Source organism: Capsicum annuum, chromosome 3 (assembly GCF_002878395.1).
Source record: "Capsicum annuum cultivar UCD-10X-F1 chromosome 3, UCD10Xv1.1, whole genome shotgun sequence".
Classification (NCBI taxonomy): domain Eukaryota; kingdom Viridiplantae; phylum Streptophyta; class Magnoliopsida; order Solanales; family Solanaceae; genus Capsicum; species Capsicum annuum.
Genome location: NC_061113.1, coordinates 229,257,251 through 229,278,211, shown reverse-complemented (window position 1 = coordinate 229,278,211; position 20,961 = coordinate 229,257,251). Strand labels below are relative to the sequence as shown.

The 20,961-nt window shown below is 35.9% G+C and overlaps 1 long non-coding RNA gene across 1 annotated transcript; it reads left to right on the top strand.

The window, feature by feature from the left end:
- Positions 1-1,923: 1,923 nt before the first annotated feature.
- On the top strand, positions 1,924-14,031 carry LOC124897085. Its single transcript, XR_007053675.1, has 2 exons — positions 1,924-2,934; positions 13,523-14,031. It is a non-coding gene; the product is annotated as an uncharacterized LOC124897085 (long non-coding RNA).
- Positions 14,032-20,961: the final 6,930 nt, after the last annotated feature.

The following is a 20,961-nucleotide window of genomic DNA, read 5'->3' as shown; positions in this document are numbered from 1 at the left end:
TCTAGGATGGGTGTTTGGGCTAGCTCGGTGAGGGGTGGGAGAGGTAGGCGAGAGGCGAAAGGTGATGGGTTGAGGATAGGGTCTTGGAATATTGGGATCCTTCAGGGTAAGTCCGTTGAGTTGGTGAAGATTCTCAAGAAGAGGTACATTAATATTGCGTGTGTTCAGGAGACTAAGTGGGTAGGGTCTAAGGCTAGGGATGTGGATGGGTAAAAGTTGTGGTACTCGGGTAGTGATAGGCGGCGAAATGGTATGGGCATCTTAGTGTATGAGGAGCTTAGAGGGCAGGTGGTGGAGGTGAAGAGGGTCAGTGATAGGATGATGACGATTAGTTGGTCATTGGGGGGTTTATAATGCATGTGTGTAGTGTGTATGCGCCATAGATAGACTTGGATGAAGAGGTGAAGGCGAGTATTTAGGAGGCTTTGGACGAGGTGGTGAGAAGCGTGCCTAGCTCGGATAAGATTATCATAGAGGGGGACTTCAATGGGCACATTGTGGCTATTTTGGGAGGTTATGACGATGTGCATAGAGGTTTTGGTTTTGGTAATAGAAATGGTGAGGGGGTTCCCTGTTGGATTTTGCGAGGGTCTTTAGGCTGGTGGTTGTGAATTCAAGCTTTTCAAAGAAGGAGGATCACCTGATTACCTTCGAAGCGCTTTAGCCAAGACACAGAATGATTTTCTGCTGCTTAGGAAGGGGGACAGGATTTTATGTAAGGACTGTAAAGTCATTCCGACTGAGCATCTTTTGACTCAGCACAGGCTTCTGGTGATGGACTTATTTATCAAGAAGAGCAGGAAGAATAGGGTCGGAGAGGGTCAACCTAGAATTAAGTGGGGTGGCTTGACGCCAGTCACTATGCTGGAAATAGAGGAAAAAATGGCGGGAATGGGGGTGTGGGAGTGTAGGGAGGATGTGGATGGTATGTGGGATAAGGCTGCCGGCTGCATCTAGGAGATGGCTAGAGAGGTGTTGGGTGTTTCGAGGGGTCGAAAAGGCCGACACAAGGGGGACTGGTGGTGGAATGAAGAAGTTAAGAAGAAAGTGGAGACTAAGAAGGGGGCATATGTTAAGATGATTGAGAGTAAAGACGAAGAAGAGAAGCGGGTGAATATAGAGGCTTACAAAGTGATAAGGAAAAAGGCTAAGTTAGTAGTTACGGCTGCTAAGACAGCAGCGTTTGAGAGCTTGTATGCGGGGTTGGAGGAGAAAAACGGGGAAACAAATTTGTATAGGCTTTCTAAGGCTAGGGAGAAGAGGGGTCGGGACCTCGATCAAATGAAGTGCATTAAGGAAGAGAACAGAAGAGTTTTGGCAGAGGATGTTCACATTAAAAAGAGATGACAGGAGTATTTTCATAGACTTTTAAATAAAGAGGGGGACAGAGGCATTGTGTTAGGGGAGCTGGAGCGCTCGAAGGAGAGTCGTGACTTCAGTTACTGTAGACGTTTTAACTTTGAGGAGGTCAAAGAGGCTATTCGTAGGATGCGGGGGGTAAGGTGATGGGGCCGGACGAGATCCCGGTGGATTTTTGGAAGTATGCTGGTGGTTCGGGTTTAATGTGGTTGACTAATTTATTTAAAGTCATTTTTAAGATTGTGAGAATGCCTGAGGCTTGGAGATGGAGTACGATGATCCCGTTATACAAAAACAAGGGCGATGTTCAGAGTTATAACAACTATAGGGGTATTAAGCTATTGAGTCACACTATGAAGATTTGGGAGAGGGTGGTCGAGCGGAGATTGAGGAGGGTCGTGTCCATTTTGGAGAATCAGTTTGGTTTTATGCTGGGTCGCTCGACGACAGAGGCAATCCACCTTATGAGAAGATTGGTAGAGCAGTATAGGTGTAGACACCTAATTCTGTCCCTTCCAAAGTACAATTTTATCCATTTTTAACTCACTTTATTACGCACCCTCACCCATGTAATTATCCCTCCATAAAATACAACAAAAACAACCCTTAACAAATTTTACCTTATTTTAATCCTATCCTAACAATCTCTCCAATTAAAAGAGGACACCTCACATCTCACCTACCTACCCCTACCCCCTCACCCGTTCACGTGTCCCTCCTACCCCTACCTTTCTCACGGCCTTTTAAACTAATTCACAAAAAAACAAAAAAAAAAAGAATATTATAAATACACTAAAAAAGGAACTTTCCAGGGAAGGATCCTTTTCCAATATAGTATACAGAGGAGAACCCATTTTGAGGAGGGGACGAATAGAGAAAACATTTTTGGCTTCTTTTTCTTTCTTCTTTGTAAAAGCACATACACAGAGACGCCATTAAAGGGATGATCTTCCCTCTTCTTTTTTTGTTCTTCGCACATTCTCACGGAATACCACACACATACACTCACTCGCAATATACACCTACATAGGAAGAGGAAATCAATAAAATGAAGAGGGATTGAAGGAGGGAGATCGGGAAAGGGATAAGAACGTGAATCCACCGGTTTGACTGTTTTCCGGTGAAACTTTTACCGAAATAAGTTTATAGGTCACCCTTTTGATCGATTCAAGCCTAAGGTACTTAAATCTCTTTGTTTTCCATCGATTTCAAAGCAAACCCAGCCAGAAAACTTTAACATTCACTGGAATCCCTTTTGATTTGTCATTTCTGCTTCCGTTTAAGCACACCGGAGCTCAGGCTAATCATTTTTGGTTTGCGGTTGTGATTGGGTTTTGGGTTCGTGATTCTCGCAGTTCATTTTGATATTGGGTTTTTGAGGTCTACGCATTTAAGTCATATCAACGTTCGTGATTTGGTTTGCCCATTAAGAGTTGTCTCACTGGTTTTTGAAATTGATTGGTTAATATTGCCTTGATACCAAGTTGGATTGTGAAGCTGCTGAGGTTTTCGATTGGAAATTCTAAATCCGGGGCTTCTTTAATATTTCTATCAACCGAAATTGATTATCGAAAGGTCCATTCTCTTAACTCATTCTTTTTTACCTTAATTTGTTGAATTGTTGTGATTATGTGTGGTATGATCATGGTTGGTGATTTTTGTTGATGTTATAATGTTATGATGTGATGATTATGTGTTTGATGATGTGATTTCGGTGATATGAGAACAAATTGGAGTAATGGTGATGGTGTAATTGATAAAAACGAAGCTAGCGGGGTGGAATTGAGAACTTGATAAAAATGGTTGAATTAGATTAACTTGAGTTTATTATTGTTTGTTTAATATGGAATAAACATGAATATTGTATGAACCATGATAGATCTATAATAGGTTGAAACGGATAGGCAATATAGGTTCGGGTAGGCAAAATTTTAGAACTTGTCATTTAGGTTGAATGTTGGAATGTGCGTATGAATGTTTCTTTCTAGTTTATCGTATTTAATTCAAATGTATTCATTTAGTCGGGAAATGCCCCAAGACAATTGTATTTACTCATCTAGAAATGTCCCGACGTACTATGTTGGCGGAAGACGTTCGTGAGGAAAGCCCGAGGCGTCGGGGAAGCAATGGAGCGTAGTAAAGGATTAGTATAGGGTAGAATAGATTTATATTTCCTCATTATTTATTCCTGGACTATATAATTTGAACTGGACATTATTCTGATTTTGAATTTTTGTTTCATTTGTTTGTTTTCTTGTTTTGCATGTTAATGTGGTTTATACATCCGTAATTTTAAATTAGCCGATACACTTCACCAAGAGACCGTAGTCGAACTACGGGATCGAGGGGTGCCTAACACCTTCCCCTCAGTCAATAGAATTCCTTAGCCGGAATCTCTATTCGCAAATCAGTTTTAAAGAGTCAGAACAGTTTTGAAAAGGATTTTTCAAAGGAGACTTGGTACACCAGATTATGCCAAGTGGCGACTCTGAGTTTTCAATATAAAAAGTCCTTTTCGAAATAAATCTTCATTTTGTCACTTAATAATAAAAAACCCTTTCGAAGCATTTAAAATCTATCTTTTTATTGAAAAATGGGGTGTGACAGCTTTGGCGACTCTGCTGGGGACTTTCAGAATTTGAGCTTATTTTTTGGAGTTGTATCGGCTTAATTTGATATTATGGGTGTATAGACATTGTTGTGTTATTAGGTATTTGTTTATCGTTGTTGAGTACCTACGTGCTACGTGTTTACAGTTTTTCTCTTATGTGTTATCGCTTTATATCTGGCATCATTTGTATAACCCAAGTTAATTTTTTATGCAACAAGTTCTCTAGTACACGCTGTGTACATGACCTATAGTTGAGTCACCCTTATTTTTAGGAGGGGGAGCTGTCGGCTGGTATGGAGTGGGTGAAAAGCTAGCGCAGCCACTATCGACCATACGCTCTCCCGAATAGCCTTGTTAGTGAATCCCAGCGTAGGTCAGCCTTTAGGTCATGCTTATTTGCTTCATATTGAGATCTAACGGGATCCACTTGACCCTTTGTAGAAGACTCACCTCTAAAGCATCCCTACGTGCTAAATATTGCATCTTTGAGGGTAATAGAGTTATTTGACAGATTGATTTGGGCAAAAGCATATACTAGAATTAAAGGAAGTGTGTAGGCAAGAAAAAGTTTTTTCAAAAAAAAAAAAAGAGGGAAAAAAGAGAAAAGTCGAATCGAAAAAGAGTTTCGTAGTTTTTTTAGAGTTTTTTTTATGGCTTTTGTTCTTCACAATCCAAAAATTCAAAAAGATTTTTACCTTTTGCACTCATTTGTCAAAATCAAAAACATCAAAAAGATTTTTTTTTTTTGTTTCCTTTAGCAAGTATTCACAATTCGAAAACTTCAAAAAAAGATTTTTCATTTATAGGATTTTTATAAAAGAAAAATGCAAAAATTATAGGAGTTTTGTAAATTTCATGAAAATACCAAAAAGATTTTTCTTTCATAGTTGTTGGTGTCAATTTTATGTAGAGTGTCAAAGTGAAAATCCTAAAAAATATTTTATTCATTTGTCTTTAGTGGTGTCTCTCAATTCAGGGTTTAGTTTATCATTTAATTCATAATTATCCTATCTGGACGAACTACGCACCACTGATTCTCCTCTTTCGGGAGTGAGATACTTAGGCAGCCTATTGTGGGTTCGGGGTTCAAAAATCCAAAAAAATATTTTATTCAATATTCATTTAGAGTGGGTGTTTCATGTACATCTTCAAGAGAAAATTACAAAACGATTTTCCTTTAATAATTTCAAATTTTATTTATGTATGAAATGCAAAATTGAAAATCCAAAAAGATTTTTCTTTGATAATCGTAGGTTTCATTTTGTATAGAAATCTGAAAAAATTTAAAAAAGACTTTCTTCACTCTTCACTTAGAGTGGGTGTTATATACATCTTCTAAAAGAAAAACACAAAAAGATATTCTGTTAATAGTTTCAAGTTTTATTTTCATATTAAATTCAAAATTGAAACCCCCAAAAGAGTTTCTTTGGTAATCATAGGTTTCATTTTGTATAGGTTTAAATCTGAAAAATGCAAAAAGATTTTCGTCGATTATTTTGACAATTTATTATTTCCTTTTCTTTTTAAAGTTTCAAGAAAAAGAAAAAAAAAAGGAAAAAGAGTTTAGTTGGCCATTTTGGCAAGACATCACGAACTACGCACACCTGATTCTCTCCTCTCGAGGGTGAGTTATGTAGGCGTCATTCTTGGGTTTGGTGATCTTTTCAAGAAAAAAAGAGATTTTGAAAAATTGCTGAACTCTAACGCATTTGATATCTCTTATACAGTTAGTTTAAGGTGGTTGATTTGTGGCATTTTGGTTGGTCCTCCTTATTGCACCAAGTCACAGAAAAAGCTATGGCCAACAAGGATATCAAGTTTGTTGTCACTAATCAGAAAGAGAGTTCGGGAAATGAGAATTTAGGAGCTAATGAAGAGATTCAGAAATTAAGGCAGCAAATGATAGAAATGCATCGAGCTTGGGCTAATGGGTTGCCTCCTCCCCAAGTTCCCACTGATAATCTAGAATATCTTTCTAGCTTGCCTCCCGTGTCACATGCCCAATTTCCCATTTTTGTTGATGTGCCACAACATGCATCAGGATCAACTCCGAGGCAACAATATACAACCACTTCCAATGTTCATTTCCTCACTCCCCAATCCAAGAATACCACATACTCAGCTCCACCTGTTGTTCGTACTTTTGTGGAGCCACCCCTACCCGAAGCTTTTACTTTTGATATTCATCCACAAGTTGTGTCTCCCAACTCTACAAGAGAGCCTGTATTGAATATTACTGGTGATCAGCGTTACACTTCCGAGCCTACATTCAAGTTGATTGGTCTTTACAGTGACACTCACCCGCCTGAATTTCCTCCTAACACTGAGAAGCCTATTATGATAGAAGAACAAAAAATTAAGAAGTTTGGAACTAGCTATGAAAAACTTGCAAGGACTTGGGGGTTACAAAAGTGTCTCATATAAGGACTTATGCATGTTTCTAGGTGTCAACCTTCCTCCCGATTTTAAAATGCCAAAGTTTGAGAAATATGACGGACATGGGGACCCAGTGGAATATTTGAGACGTTATTGTAACCAATTAAGGGGCACTAGAGGGAAAGAAGAACTACTCATGACTTATTTTGGGGAGAGTCTTTCAGGCCTAGCTTTGGAATGGTTAGTTGACAAGACATTAACAAGTGGATTAGTTGGGATGACCTAGCTAATGAATTTGTGCAACAATTTTAATACAATGTGGAGTTGATCCCTGACGAAAAATCCCTAACTAGTATGAAGAAGAAGAAGAAGAAGAATACTGAGAGCTTCAGGGAGTATGCGATCAGATGGCACGAACAAGCTGCTAGAGTGAAACCGCCAATGAAAGAAAGCAAGATAGTGCAGGTATTTATTCAAGCGCAGGACGAAACATATTATCAACACTTGTTACCTGCATTAGGCAAGCCGTTCATTGAGGTCTTTAAAATAGGGGAGATGATATAAGAGGGAATTAAGATTGTTCGCATTGTGAGTTTTGTAATATTAAAAACGACTACTCAAGCAATTCAAAAGGGTTCAGGATGTGTTGGGGAGAAAAAGAATGAAGAAGATGTATCTTCTATTGTATTTGGACAGCAGGAAAGGTCAAGGAGACCACGTCGTCGTCGCTCTCAGGCTCAAACCCAAGTTCATGCCCAAGCTCCACATAATCACTCCCAAAATCCATTATACTCTGCTCCTCCACCTCCATATCCAATATATAATGCACAGCTATATGTTCAACCCCTATCTTACCCACAGTGGAACACACCAACTTCTCAGAGTCGTCTTCTAACTCCAAAAACATACCAAAACCCTTCTAAGCCTGATTTTCAATCCAAGCCAAATGATGAAATGAGGTAGAATTCGAGAGATAGCTTTACACCAATTGGAGAGTTGTATGCCAATTTATTTCAGAGATTGGTACAGTGGGGCATGATTACTCCTCTCTTTGGTCACACTCTTAATTAGTGTTCAAGAAATTTTGATCCTAACGTACGATGTGCATATCATTGTGATGCTCAAGGTCATAGTATTGAAGATTGTCGAGATTTGAAAAGAGAAATTAAAAAGATGATTCAAGATGGATCAATTATGGTGCAGAACATTGACAGTGAGGAAAGCCCTAGTCATGCTGATATGCAAACCAGTGGCTAAGATGTCAGGCTGAGCAATTGAGAAATCACCCATCTCCCTACTAGGAAGCGGTCTGGTAGTTTGTTTTGTTTTGTTTTCTATTTTTCAAATTATTTTAAGGTTGTAGTTTGGGATCTATCTTGTTTTGTCCCTATGTCATTTATGTTCAAATCTTTCTATCTTTTATTTCAACTAAATGAAGTGTCCCTTTTCCTTTGTGTTTTAAATATGTGTTTGTTTGCTTTACATATCATATTTTATGTTGATTCTAGTGTTATGACATGACTGGGGAATTTTCGGTCAGATCTTAAAATCCAGCTTAACCATGAAACATTGAATCAGAGGGTTAAAGTTAGAAAAAGAGAGCATCTGAGAAAATAGGTAGAGTGCTGAGATATTTGGTGATAAGTTCAAATAAGGCAATTATTTTGAGAATCACAAGAATAACTTGGTCATCAATTGAAGCTCAATTAGGTCAAATAACGGATGTGTGCTCCCGAGGAACAGAACAAAAACCAACTTCATGAAAGCATGAGTCATTCAATGTGAGGGATGTACAACAAAGGTAGAGTTGTTGTTCGACAAATATAGAGGAAGAGGTTGCACATATGCTCGGGGCAATTTTGTGTTGTAAAACATGTCATAAGTGATATTGATTACGTACCTTCACATTTCATGCTATGTACTGCATTTTTAAGGATTGATATAACGAAGACATTTTATTCTGCTATCCAGATATTGTGTCATCCTTTGTTTACCCCATTTGAGCCTTAGTGTTATTTTCTTTCATACCCTACTTTTGGAATCAAGATAGAGTCAGCGAAGCTCAAAAGAAAAGTATCGATCAAAATAGTAAAGTAAAAAAAAATGTCCAAAAAGAAAGTAAAAAAGAAAAGTGTCGAGACAAATAGAGTCAGAAAGTTTCAAAGAAAAAAAAAGTCAATAAAAGAGAAAAGCAAAAAAAAAATCAGAACCAAGCAAAAGAACAAGTTGCCAGAACTATGCGTGACCTGATTCTCCTCTATCAGGGGTGAGATACGTAGGCTGCCCTACTCTGGGCTCGGTCTAACTAAATAAATAATTTAGCATTACCCAGTCAAAAGAAATCGGGGCATAAGTTAATCCTCATTGTTTGAGTCGATTCTAAAAGTTGTAAGTCCTATACCACTTCAAGTGTCGTTTGGGCCTTATGTCATCCCTTCTTTCTAACTTTATCCAAAATTCAAGTTACAACCAAAGAAAGACCTTCAGATTAATCTTTGAGAATGCTAAGGCTAAGTATGCAATGGATATGATGATGCATTTTGGGTACTACTTGTCTTCCTCAGCATAAGATATCAGGAGAGAAATAAAAATGACAGAATCTTATTGGTGAAAACCCTCACGGGCACCATAAGGCGATGGTAAGTTAAGTGAAATAAAAATGAGAGAGTCTTATTGGTGAAAACCCTCACGGACACCATAAGGAAATGGTGAGCTGAGAGAAAAAAACAGCTTTGTTGGCGAAAACCCTTCAAGGCGCCACTAGCCGAATGAGGTTTCCAAATGAATTTAGCCTAAGGGAGCAACTCAATTTCATGGCCATTAACTCAACAACAATTAGCAGAAAGTTTGGATGAAAAGATCAAGTTGCTTAATCCAAAATGCATGGCATATTCATTAGAGTTAACTGTCATTTTTAGATAAATTTTTTATTTCTTTGTTTCAAATGGGGACGTTCATTGTCTTTTCTTTCTTCTTTTTATTTTTGTTTTATTTTTCTTGAGTCAGTTATCCAAAAAAAAAAATTGTCACTTTTTTTCTTTCTTGTCTTTAGGTCAAATCCGTGTCAAAACAAGTGAGAAAAGATTTCAAAACTGGCTACCAGCTTCTTTAATTGCACAAAGCAAGACAAAAGCTAGCACATGAAAGAGACATAATTGTGAGCCAAAAAAAAAAGGCATGCAGAAAGTTTTATCAACTGACAAGTTGGGGAACTCATGGACATACCAAGGTTCAAAGGGTCTATTTGAGAAGCAGGGCAAAGCAGAGATACTGTGTTTGTTTCAGTCACTCTTAATAATCTGAGTTCGGGTCAATGACTCAGTAAGTCAATGATATATGATAATGATTGGAAGCAAGGTTAAATATGACGAGGGCAAGAGCGATCGTCGGGAAAGCTAAAGCCACAAACCAGCCACCATGTTTTAAACTCATGAGTTTTCTTTGATGAAACAGGAAGCATATTACCTTCAAAGCAGGGACTTCAAAGCATAAACATCAAGGGCTGCAATGCCTCACTTTTACAAATACAGAAAGCAATATTACTGCACAGGTTTGATAATAAAATCATGGTAAAAATTCATCATCCTATATCCCTCGAAGACACACTTGTCCAGGGATTTCAGTTTTCATTTGTTAGGTGATACACTTTTTAAATTGAACCTTCACTCCTAAGAGATGTACCTTTTAGTCGAGTCAATTCCTTTGATTCCTATAAGACGTACCTTTTAGTCGAGTCATTCCGCTTGACCCTTATAAGACGTACCTTTTAGTCGATTCATTCCTTGACCCCTATAAGACGTACCTTTTAGTCGAGTCATTCCTTTTGACCTCTATAAGACGTACCTTTTAGTCGAGTTATTCCTTGATCCCTATAAGACGTACCTTTTAGTTGAGTCATTCTTTGACCCCTAGAAGACGTACCTTGTAGTCGAGTCATCCCCCTTTGATTCCTAGAAGAAGTACCTTTTAGTCGAGTCATTCCCTATGATTCCTATAAGACGTACCTTTTAGTAGAGTCATCTCCCTTGATTCCTATAGGACGTACCTTTTAGTCGAGTCATCTCCCTTGATTTCTATAAGATGTACCTTTTAGTTGAGTCATCTCCCTCGATTCCTATAAGACGTACCTTTTAGTCAAGTCATTCCCTTGATTCCTATAAGACGTACCTTTTAGTCGAGTCATCTCCTTTAATTCCTATAAGACGTACCTTCTAGTCAAGTCATTCCCCTTAACTCTTAGAAAAAGTATCTTTTAGTTGAGTTATCTCCCTTGATTCCTATAAGACGTACCTTTTAGTCGAGTCATACCCCTTTATTCCTAGAAGATGTACCTCCTAGGAATATAAAAAGTCTTTTTCGAAACCAATCTTTATTTTGTCACTTAAGAATAAAAACCCCTTTCGAAGCATTTAAAATCAATCTTTTTGTCGAAAAAAAGAGTGTGACAATAGGGAAAAGAAGAGGGATTTCCACATGGTGTTCATGGACTTGGACAAAATGTATGACAAAGTCCCTAGAGAGGTTCTTTGGAGATGCTTGGAGGTTAGAGGTGTTTCGGTGGCATACATCAGACCTATTAAGGACATGTACGATGGAGGAAAGATTCAGGTGAGAATGGCGGGAGGTAACTCAGGGCATTTTTCGGTCGAGACGGGATTGCATCAGGGATCGACTCTTAGCCCTTTCCTTTTTGCATTGGTAATAGACGTGTTGATGTGGAGTATTCAAGGTGAGTTGCCTTGGTGTATGCTATTTTCGAATGATGTAGTACTGATTGATGAAACGCGGGGGTGTGTGAATGAGAAACTGAAGGTTTGGAGAAAAATCCTCGAGTCTAAGGGTTCAGGTTGAGTAGATCCAAGACAGAGTATTTGGAATGCAAGTTTAGTGACGCGAGTTAGGAGGACAAAGTGGTGGTGAGGTTAGATTCACAGGATATTTGTAAGAGGACAGTTTTAAGTATCTTAGGTCTATGATTCAGGGGAATAACGAGATTGATGAGGATGTCTCTAAACGTATTGGAGCAGGGTGGATGAAGTGGAAGCTCGCCTCTGGAGTGTTGTGTGATAAGAAGGTTCCCCTTAAGCTTAAAGACAAATTCTATAGAGTGGCAGTTCGCCCGACCATGCTGTATGGAGCGGAGTGTAGGCCAGTCAAGTACTCTCACATCCAAAGAATGAAGGTGGCGGAAATGAGAATGTTGCGCTGGATGTGTGGACTTACTAGTGGGGATAGAGTTAGGAATGAAACGATCCAAGAGAAGGTGAGAGTGGCTTCGATGGAGGATAAGATGTGAGAAAGAAGGTTGAGATGGTTTGGTCATATGATGAGGAGGGGCACGGATGCCCCAGTTTGAAGGTGTGAGATGCTAGCTTTGGATGGCTTTAGGAGAAGTAGAGGTAGGCCGAAGAAGTACTGGATGGAGGTGATTATACATGACATGGAGCAGCTGCAGCTTACTGAAGACATGACCCTAGATAGGAAGGTGTGGAGGTTGCGAATTAGGGTAGAAGGTTAGGGTGAGTGTGTGGATTTTGGTAAGGTGTTAGGAGACCGATTGGGTAGCCGGGCAGTAATCCTAGGCCTGTGTCCTTGAGTAGGGGCCTTTAGCCAGGTGAGTTTGGGTGGGGTGGGTGAGTGTATGTTACTAGGACTGTGTCCTTAAGGAGGAGCCTCTGGTTTGTGAATGTAGGTTTCTACTAGGTGGTGTCCTAGTGCTTATTTCTTATTTCAAATTGCTCGTACTTCTGTTTTTCGTACTTCTCTGATAATTATTTCTATTATGTCTTGTTTCTGTATGTCATCTTTTCCTGTTACATGTTTCTTTACTATCTTGATGTACTATTCTCCATCTTGAGCCGGGGGTCTATCGGAAACAACCTCTCTACTTCTTCAGATATAGTGGTATGAACTGCGTACATCTTACCCTCCCCATACCTCACTTTGTGGGAATACACTGTTATTGTTATTGTTGTTATTGTTGTTATAAACTAAAACCTAAAAGTCAAAAACTGATTGTTTGCTACCAATTTTTTACTTTTTTTGGGTACCTTTTTACCTATAGCAAAGTGCTTACAAATATTTTTTGTCTTTATTAAACATCTTCAAAAATTTTAAAGTACTTAAAAGTCAATAACATCTCAAAATAAGTTAATTCAAACACTGTCTTAATTAGTTGGCTAGATATTTTCAGTGTGTCCATATATACTAGCCACTGTACATTTTTTGGAATCGATTTATTAGTCCATACTAGGTAGATTTAAGGGTGACTATTGTATCTAGTACTGTGTGGACAGATGTAATGGTACAATTTCAGTGCATAAAAAGTACCTGCATTGATAGGTCGAGATCACCCCGACTTCGTACTATACAATTAATTGGCCAGATCGACTTAATAGTTACCCCTAACTTCGTAAAATTCAAAGCTGTAAATTGTGAGTTTCATACTTCTAGCTATTGTCATTTAACAAAGGCTGTATTATGAGAGAGAAGGAAGATTTATGTCGTTATCGAGCAATACTATTAAATTATAGGGCCGAAAAATTATAGTGGCTCAATTGGTTGATTATCCGATATTTTATTTATTTGGTGTAGATTCGATTCTTTATTTTATCATCCCTAATACCCTAACCTCCTATTTTTCTGAAAATAAGATATTGAATTCTACAGAAGGTAGCTAGCTAGTCTATCCCCGATAGTGTTTTTTCATTTCTTAGTCTGTCTGAAAGAACTTTACGATGCGAGGCATAATTTTAAGAAGAAGACTGTATATTTGAGATAATATTGACGCTGTTTGATATGGTGAATGCAATTAATTACTTTTGACATATCTATATATTTATGAGAAAACCAACCAGCATCGGGAGAGGCAATAATATTCTGGGATACCTAGAGCATTATGCATAACAAGCCATGAGTAGCTAGGGGACTAAAAATTTTAAGTAACAACGTGTCGATGTTGGAGTCAAGAGGAACATTAATGTACGTACGAAGACACCTCTTTTTCTTTCTTAAATATTACATAGTAATCATAACATATGTTGTCCTTTACAACTGCTTATTCGTGGTGGTAGTTCAGCATATTAATTAGTTTGGCTGCAGTCATTCTTTCTTTCTGCTTCTTTGTTAGGACATCTCAATACTGAGTTTGTCCTTACTTTTTATTTTCTCACCCAGTGTTCGGTGTCCGTTATCTTTATTGACGGGGATTAATCCGGATCACATATTGCGGGGCCTATTTTGAAGATAGTGCTCCCTACAAGATTTTCTCCTTACCCAGGACTCAAATCCGAGATCTCTGATTAAAGGTGAAGTAATCCCACCACTGCACCACTACCCATGTTGGTGAGTTTATCCTTATATTTGTTTAATTAGTGGTATACATTTAACGAAGAATGCATATGTATTAATTAGTTTATCTAGTTAGAGGAAGGATAATATCATGTATAGTTTAGTTTTTGGAGAACTTGTATTCAACTATTGTGTAGCTAAGCATCCATCCTGCATATACTGAGGATGAGACAAGAGAGAGTTATGCAGAAGGTGAGCACTCTTCATTTTTGTTAAGAGTCTCATATCGAAAAAAAATAAATAGGTTATTGGTCTCCTTATATGTATGTAGACAATCTCCCCTCATGAGCTAGTCTTTTGGATTAAGTTAGATTCAAAATATATTCTTTACATGATATCAGAGTGAGATCCATCTCAATTCTTTGTTCACCGATATTGTATTGGGCAATTGAGGAAGAAATTCTCCGTAAAATTTATACCGAATTTATTATCTCTATTAAACCTTTTCATTCTTCCTCTACTTTTCGTTATGGAAAAGGTGTAATTGATTTGTTTAAAATTATATCTGACCTCTAAAACTTGAGGATATATACAGAATCGGTGTAATTTAATTTGTTTTGACATATATTTAGTATTTACAATATATTTGAGTTCATCGATTAAAATTATTGAATTTAACTACTTGTTACTTTTGGAAAAGTTATACGTTTAGCTGCTCAATCAAAAATATTTACAACTACTGATCAATATATGATGTATTGATTATTATTTTAGCAGGCGCCTTCCTATATATTCAAGTTAATTTCTCACTACTTATTTTGTAAGTTGCCTGAAGAACTTAAACCTTGTAAATTAACATCAAATTCTGGCTATAAACTGTTTATTATGATATAATAGGAACAAGTCTGTCAAATAATGTTTATCCATGTATCCATAGTTCTGATACTACTAATATTATGAATTGCGGCCAAAGTCATCGGCAGACACTCAAACTTCTTTCGAAAATTCACTTAAACCTCTCAACTATGACCTGTACCTATCAGACCCCTAAACCTCCCGAATTTTGATCCAATTGGGACTTTTTTTGTCAATCAGCTAAAATCTCAACAGTGTGTAATACACACGCGATGACATGGAAAAATTAACCAATTCGAAAAAAAATATGTGGTAAAAAAAATAATTATATGATGAAATTGCTAATTTGTCCATTTTTCTATTTAATAATAATTTTTTAATTTAAAAAAAAAAATCCACCCCAAGTCGTCGTCTTCGTCAACCCCCTCCTTCCCCACACTAATCTGATAATGCCAATATAACAAAAAATGCACCAAATTCACCTAAACCTCAACTAAATCAGCTCAAAAACAACAGAAATGTCTGACTAAATGAATCTGGTAAACCAATCTAACAAAAAAGGCATGAAATTCACCTCCAAATCTTGACACACTTCAACAAAATCAGCTCAAAATTGTCAAAAACTTCTCCTCACAACACGAGTCTCATAATGCCAATTCAATAAAAAAAAATACATCAAAACTTATCAAAAATTCACTTTATATTTTCCTACAGTTTGAATCTTTTCACTAAATTTCACCTCCAAATTTTCAAAATTTCAACAGAAACAACTCAAGATTTCAATTCCCAAATTCCCACACCAATTTCATCAAAAAATTTCCAAATTTCGATATTTTCGGACTAATTTCATCAAATTTTCAGTTCCAAAGATATTTTTTCAATAAATCTTATCTAATTTATCACACTTATTCTATCATAAGTTCAATACCCAGAATAAAAAATTTTCAATTTCGATGAAATTTATCACTAGAAGTTAGATCGTAAATATTTGGTGTGGAGTGGTGATGGAGATAATTGTAATCTATGAAGAGGAGAAAAAGAAAAAAATATTTAAAAGGAAAATGAGAAAGAAAGAATAAGAAATGGAAGTGAAAGAAAGAGATTAAGAAATGGCAAAGAAAGAGCTGTAAGGAAAAAAATATGAAGACGAGAGAGAAAACATTATTTAAAAAGAAAATGAAAAAGAAAGAGGAAGAGGAAGAGAAAAAGATTGTTTTAAAAAAACTTGTTTTATTAATTTTTTTTTGGGGCTCTCAGTGCCACTTGGCACGTTTTTATTTGTTATATAGTCAAAAATCGTGCTTCACGTGTTCCTAGTGAGTGAAAAACACGCGCAGTGCCTTGTAGGCAAAAAAGTCCCAATTGACTCAAAATTCGGGGGATTAAGGAGTCTGATAAGTACAGACCATAGTTGAGGGGTCTAAGTGAATTTTTGAAACAAGTTTGAGTGTCTATCAATGACTTTGGCCTATGAATTACTATGTACCAATTATATAACATATAACACCGATGTATTAGTTATATATAGACCAAAAATCCTACCAAATAAAGAATAAAATCATACATGATTAATACATGTACTTATTGTGTTTAAATTTATTTGACATTTTTTTTTAGTTCATTTAAAAAAAATGATCTTTTACTTTTTAGTAACTCTTTAATTTTAATTTTTTACGTGTTATGTTTAATTCAATACCACAAGATTCAAAAAAATATTTTTTTAAACTTTGTGTTAAACCAAAATAGGTCAAAGACATTGAGATAAAGAAATTATAATATTTTTTTTCTAGTACATCCCACCAAACGAACCCTAAAAATGATGTGTCAATTTGTCTTAAATAGAAAGGCCATATTACTACTCTCTTCGTTTAAAAAAGAATCACCTACTTTTTCTTTTTATTTCGGTTAAAAAAGAATGATTCTTTTCTTTTTTGGCAATACTTTAATTTCAACTTTCCACATGACATGTTTAGGGCCACAAGACTAAAGGACATTTTGGTATATTTGACACAACTTTAATTTAATTTAAGGTCACAAGATTAAAAAAAAAAATTTATTTTTTTAAATTTTATGCTAAATCAAAGTAGATCATTCCATTTTAAACGGAGGAAGTAGTACTTTCTGAAACATCCTAATTATTTCTGCAAAATTAATTTCTGAACAGAGTCCCCCACTGTCAGTCTCTTCTTCCTCATGCGTTCTTAATTTTCTGGTGTATTTATATATGATCTTTCAAGATCCATATGGTACTTTTCTTTGACTCCCTGTATACCTTTTCTTTATTTACCTTAAAGATAAAACACCATGCTAGTGGGGTGACAGAATATTTTGGTATTTTGTTTGTGCATAATGAGTTGTTTATTTCATAAGATTGTACGAGAGTTTGAAAAGTTTTGACAGTTCTCATAAATTATAAGATTTTCATATTTATGAGAAAAATACAATTTAAGAAATCTTAATTATGTCTAAACTAAATTTGGATTTCAAATCAACTTGATCAAACAGAGCCCCAAGCTAGTATTGCTCAAGAGCACTTCTTATTTAATCAAACACATCAAATCTTAAAAGAATGCCCCTCGTCTATATTTATTAAAGGTTTAGTTTGACTAGACACACTTTATAAGGTAATAAATATAATGATAATCTTAGTATATCACCCTCTAATATTATATGTTATCTAAATATTGATAAGTGAATAACACTTAAACAATAATGATAAAATAGATATAAAACGGTAAACTAGTTTTTGAATTTCTAAACAGATTAAGTAAAAGCTAATAGGGTATTTCTGTGTCGTATATTAAACAAGTAAAAATAGATGAAGAAAGTAATGTACTTAAAATTGACCAAATTAAACAAGCTATAAATTGACACTGGAGTCTAAATTACTATGATTCAGCTTTAATTTGCTTTGCTTGAGCAGTCAAAACTCACAAGAAGATGGAGGTATATTATTGTTTACGGTCTTTTTGGTATAGTTGAATTTGTTACTGAGTTAAAAACACGTGTTACAGTCTTAGCTTTCGATTAGTAATGAACATTTGCAAGGAAATAAATAATGTTAACAGAAGAGTAAACAAATGAAACAAGTAGAGATTAGGAACAAATCTTAAACTTAAAGCATAGCCGAGCGTTAATAAATCAAGGATGGAGAACGTCCCAGCTCGAGTGGTTACAACATAAATAACCAAGAACAGCTAAAGAAGATGTTAATGCTTAAGGAGCCAGCTAAGACATTTTATTGCATATAGAGATAAAGATGAGCAAAATTCAGATATTTTATAATGAGAAAAGGAGTCTCTATTTATAGAATTGCCTTTTGGCCAATAGGAAATCCCAACCCATCTTGAAGCCTTTGGTACACACCCAATCCTTTAGTGTGTGTTAGATGCGATGCTGCCTAGGGCAGCTGGCGCACTTGAAATTCCTAACACAATGTCCTTTAGTTAGTCCGTTGGTGCATGGTTATTAATTATTTGGGGCTGGTTTCGGGCTCCTTTACCCTTCCCCTGAGTGTAAGTCAGTCGTGTTGATGTCGCCTCTACCGTGTGGCTGGCTTTTACTCGTAATATAATCGACCGGTTCTAAATATCCTAAGCCTTTTTTTACCCCATACAATTGTACTATTCATAATATTATTGACTAGATAGGGTTACATTGAATGCTACCAATCACACACAAATAATTCAATAGACTCTATGCTTTATTAGGTTAGCTTTTCAGCAAGTCTTAAAACTTCTTCACCAACCAGCCTCTCGTAGAAGTAAATCTCCTCATACTTATATATAGCAATTGTCTTTATACCAAATTTTTGAGCCGGGGTCTATCGGAAATAGCCTTGCTACTTCTCCGGAGGTAGTGGTATGAACTGCGTACATCTTACCCTCCCCAGACCTCACTATGTGGAAATACACTGGTTTTTTATTGTTGTTGTTGTTGTCTTTATACCAAATTTGGTCAACTTTTTTTTACCCAGGTTATCAATCATTTATGAACACCTAGCTAGGTAAGTACAATAACTCTTGTGATTAAGTCATTTCTCGGACCCACGTATAACGGTATTTTTAGTGCACTGAATTGCCCTATGGACACTGACATAATTCGGTATGGTGTTATTTTCAAGCAAAAGCAAATGTGGTATAAAAAATTTAATTTGTTTTGATAGGGGAAGGAAAATGTTTCTCCCTAAATTATTAGTGATCTTCCAGATATCCATAAATGCAAAATTGGATATATATATATATATATATATATATATAAAAGTGGCAAAGAAACTGATCAATGTAGTTCTTCTAACTGAGATCTTTGATATATATGCTTAGTAATAATATTTCCCATTTCCTAATCTAGTAAGTTCACTGTGCTTATAGTACTACAACTGTGCTCATAGTACTACAGGGAGAAAATTAGCCTTTTACTTATTTATAATATTTTAGCAATTATTTGAAATGTATCGAGAAATTTTTTTAAGGCAAATAATAAAATTTAAATAAAAGAATTCTATAATTTAACTCCAATATACATCTGGTGCTAGAGTTCAAATTTTAACTAGTAATCAAACACTTTGGAGTATTTTGCTGGAGTTTCGAAAAACTTCTGAAGTTTCAAACGTTCAATTCAAACTACAAAATATATTCATGGAGTTGAACGTACTTTATGATTCAAAAAATTCCCAGAGTTTCAAATGTTCACTGAAATATTCCTGGAGTTCAACCTTTATAAATTCAAATTGCAGAAAAAATTCATAGATTTTGAACCTTTGATAGATACTTCATACTAGCCATGAAATTACCTTATTGTGATTTTTTGTACATTTGAAACTGCGCATGTTGTAGGTGCCACACATGAAATTTTCGTTATGGTGCAAGTGAAACTCCAAAAAACTTTCAAAACAATGCCAATGGAACTTCAAAAAACTTTCAAAATGCTACAATTGGCTATAAGTAATCGTTGAATTTGAAATGATGCTAGTGAAACTCCAAGTAATTTTTATTGAGTTCAATAAATGGCGTTAGCTGAGCTCCATGAAATTTTTCTTTGAGTCGGAATGGTGCAAATGAAACTCTAGAAAATATTCAAAATAAAGCAAGAGGAACTTGAGATAAATTCTTATGATATTGTCATAAAATTCAAAAAGGAAACAATTAAAGGTCCATTATTTTTTGATAGAATTTGAACGACACATTTCAAACTCCAGGAATTTTTCAATAGTATGCTGAAGAAGTTTAATTTTCTATATTTTAGTTGGAGGTATTTTGTCCGAATTTATTTTTGCATAAACAAACAACGAAATATTCACTACTTAACAAATAGAAATTAGTGATGGACAAATTTTGAAGCTAAACGGTAAAATCTGTCACTAATCCCATTTATTTGGCGATGAATTATCTAAAGATTTTGTTAGCTAAAAACAATTTAGTGAGGAATTAGTGACAAAGTTTTGACTAATTTAATTCCTTATAGGACTTAAATTGTTTTAAAATAATAATTAAATATTAATTTAACCGCCCGAAATGTGCCTTGTTTGCCCATTTCCTTCTAAGTAATTCCGACCAATATCTTTTATAGAAGAAGGCAGAATTGTGTGCCTTGTTTGCCCATTTCCTTCTAAGTAATTCCGACCAATATCTTTTATAGAAGAAGGCAGAATTGTGTATCGGTCAGCTCAGTTTATTTATGAATTTTATCGATTCGACATATCGTTAATCAGTAATTTCTAGGCATGTTAAATCATTATAGAACCATTATGATATTGGTTTATTGGTCATCAATTTATCAGTTATTGATTGTTATCGATTCGACTATCGATTTAACCGTTAAGATTTCACACCAAAAAAATAATTAAAAATTACTTAAAAACAAATGAACCATGCACATGAGTTGATGAACACTACGCATACCTTAGTTTGTGATTTTGTGAAGATTGACGGAGAGATTCTTGAAATTTGATGTTGAATTCCCTTGGAATTGAACCTTCTATGAAAACACTAGGGCTTGCTCTTGAGAGTTTTTGAGAGTAATTGAGTATAAGTTGCTGAATTATGGCCAAATCTCGTGTTATAAGGCTTATATAGGGTGGAAAAATTGACCCTTTTAACCCTAGGACACGTCTTTAATTTCTGAGAAAAATTTCCCAATTTTCATCCTTGGCGCGACACGCCATTATCGCGCCAAGTCACTGGAAAAGGACAAATGGGAAATTGCACGGGGGCGCGACGCAGAGCTATCGCGTTGCCACCTTGTCTGCGACTTGAAATTTTGGCGCGACGCGCTGGAGGTTTAGGTGATACACTGTCTTACTAAAAAGGCTCTAACTCTTCGCTCGGGTGTCGGATTTGGGCGAATTTTATATCGATGGAAAGCTTATTGAATTTTCTATATGACAAAAAGTGAAAATCTTGAAAATTCCTCATGGAGTAATTATCATTTACTTTAAAAGCTAATACTAGGCATTCTTGAGACGAAATTAG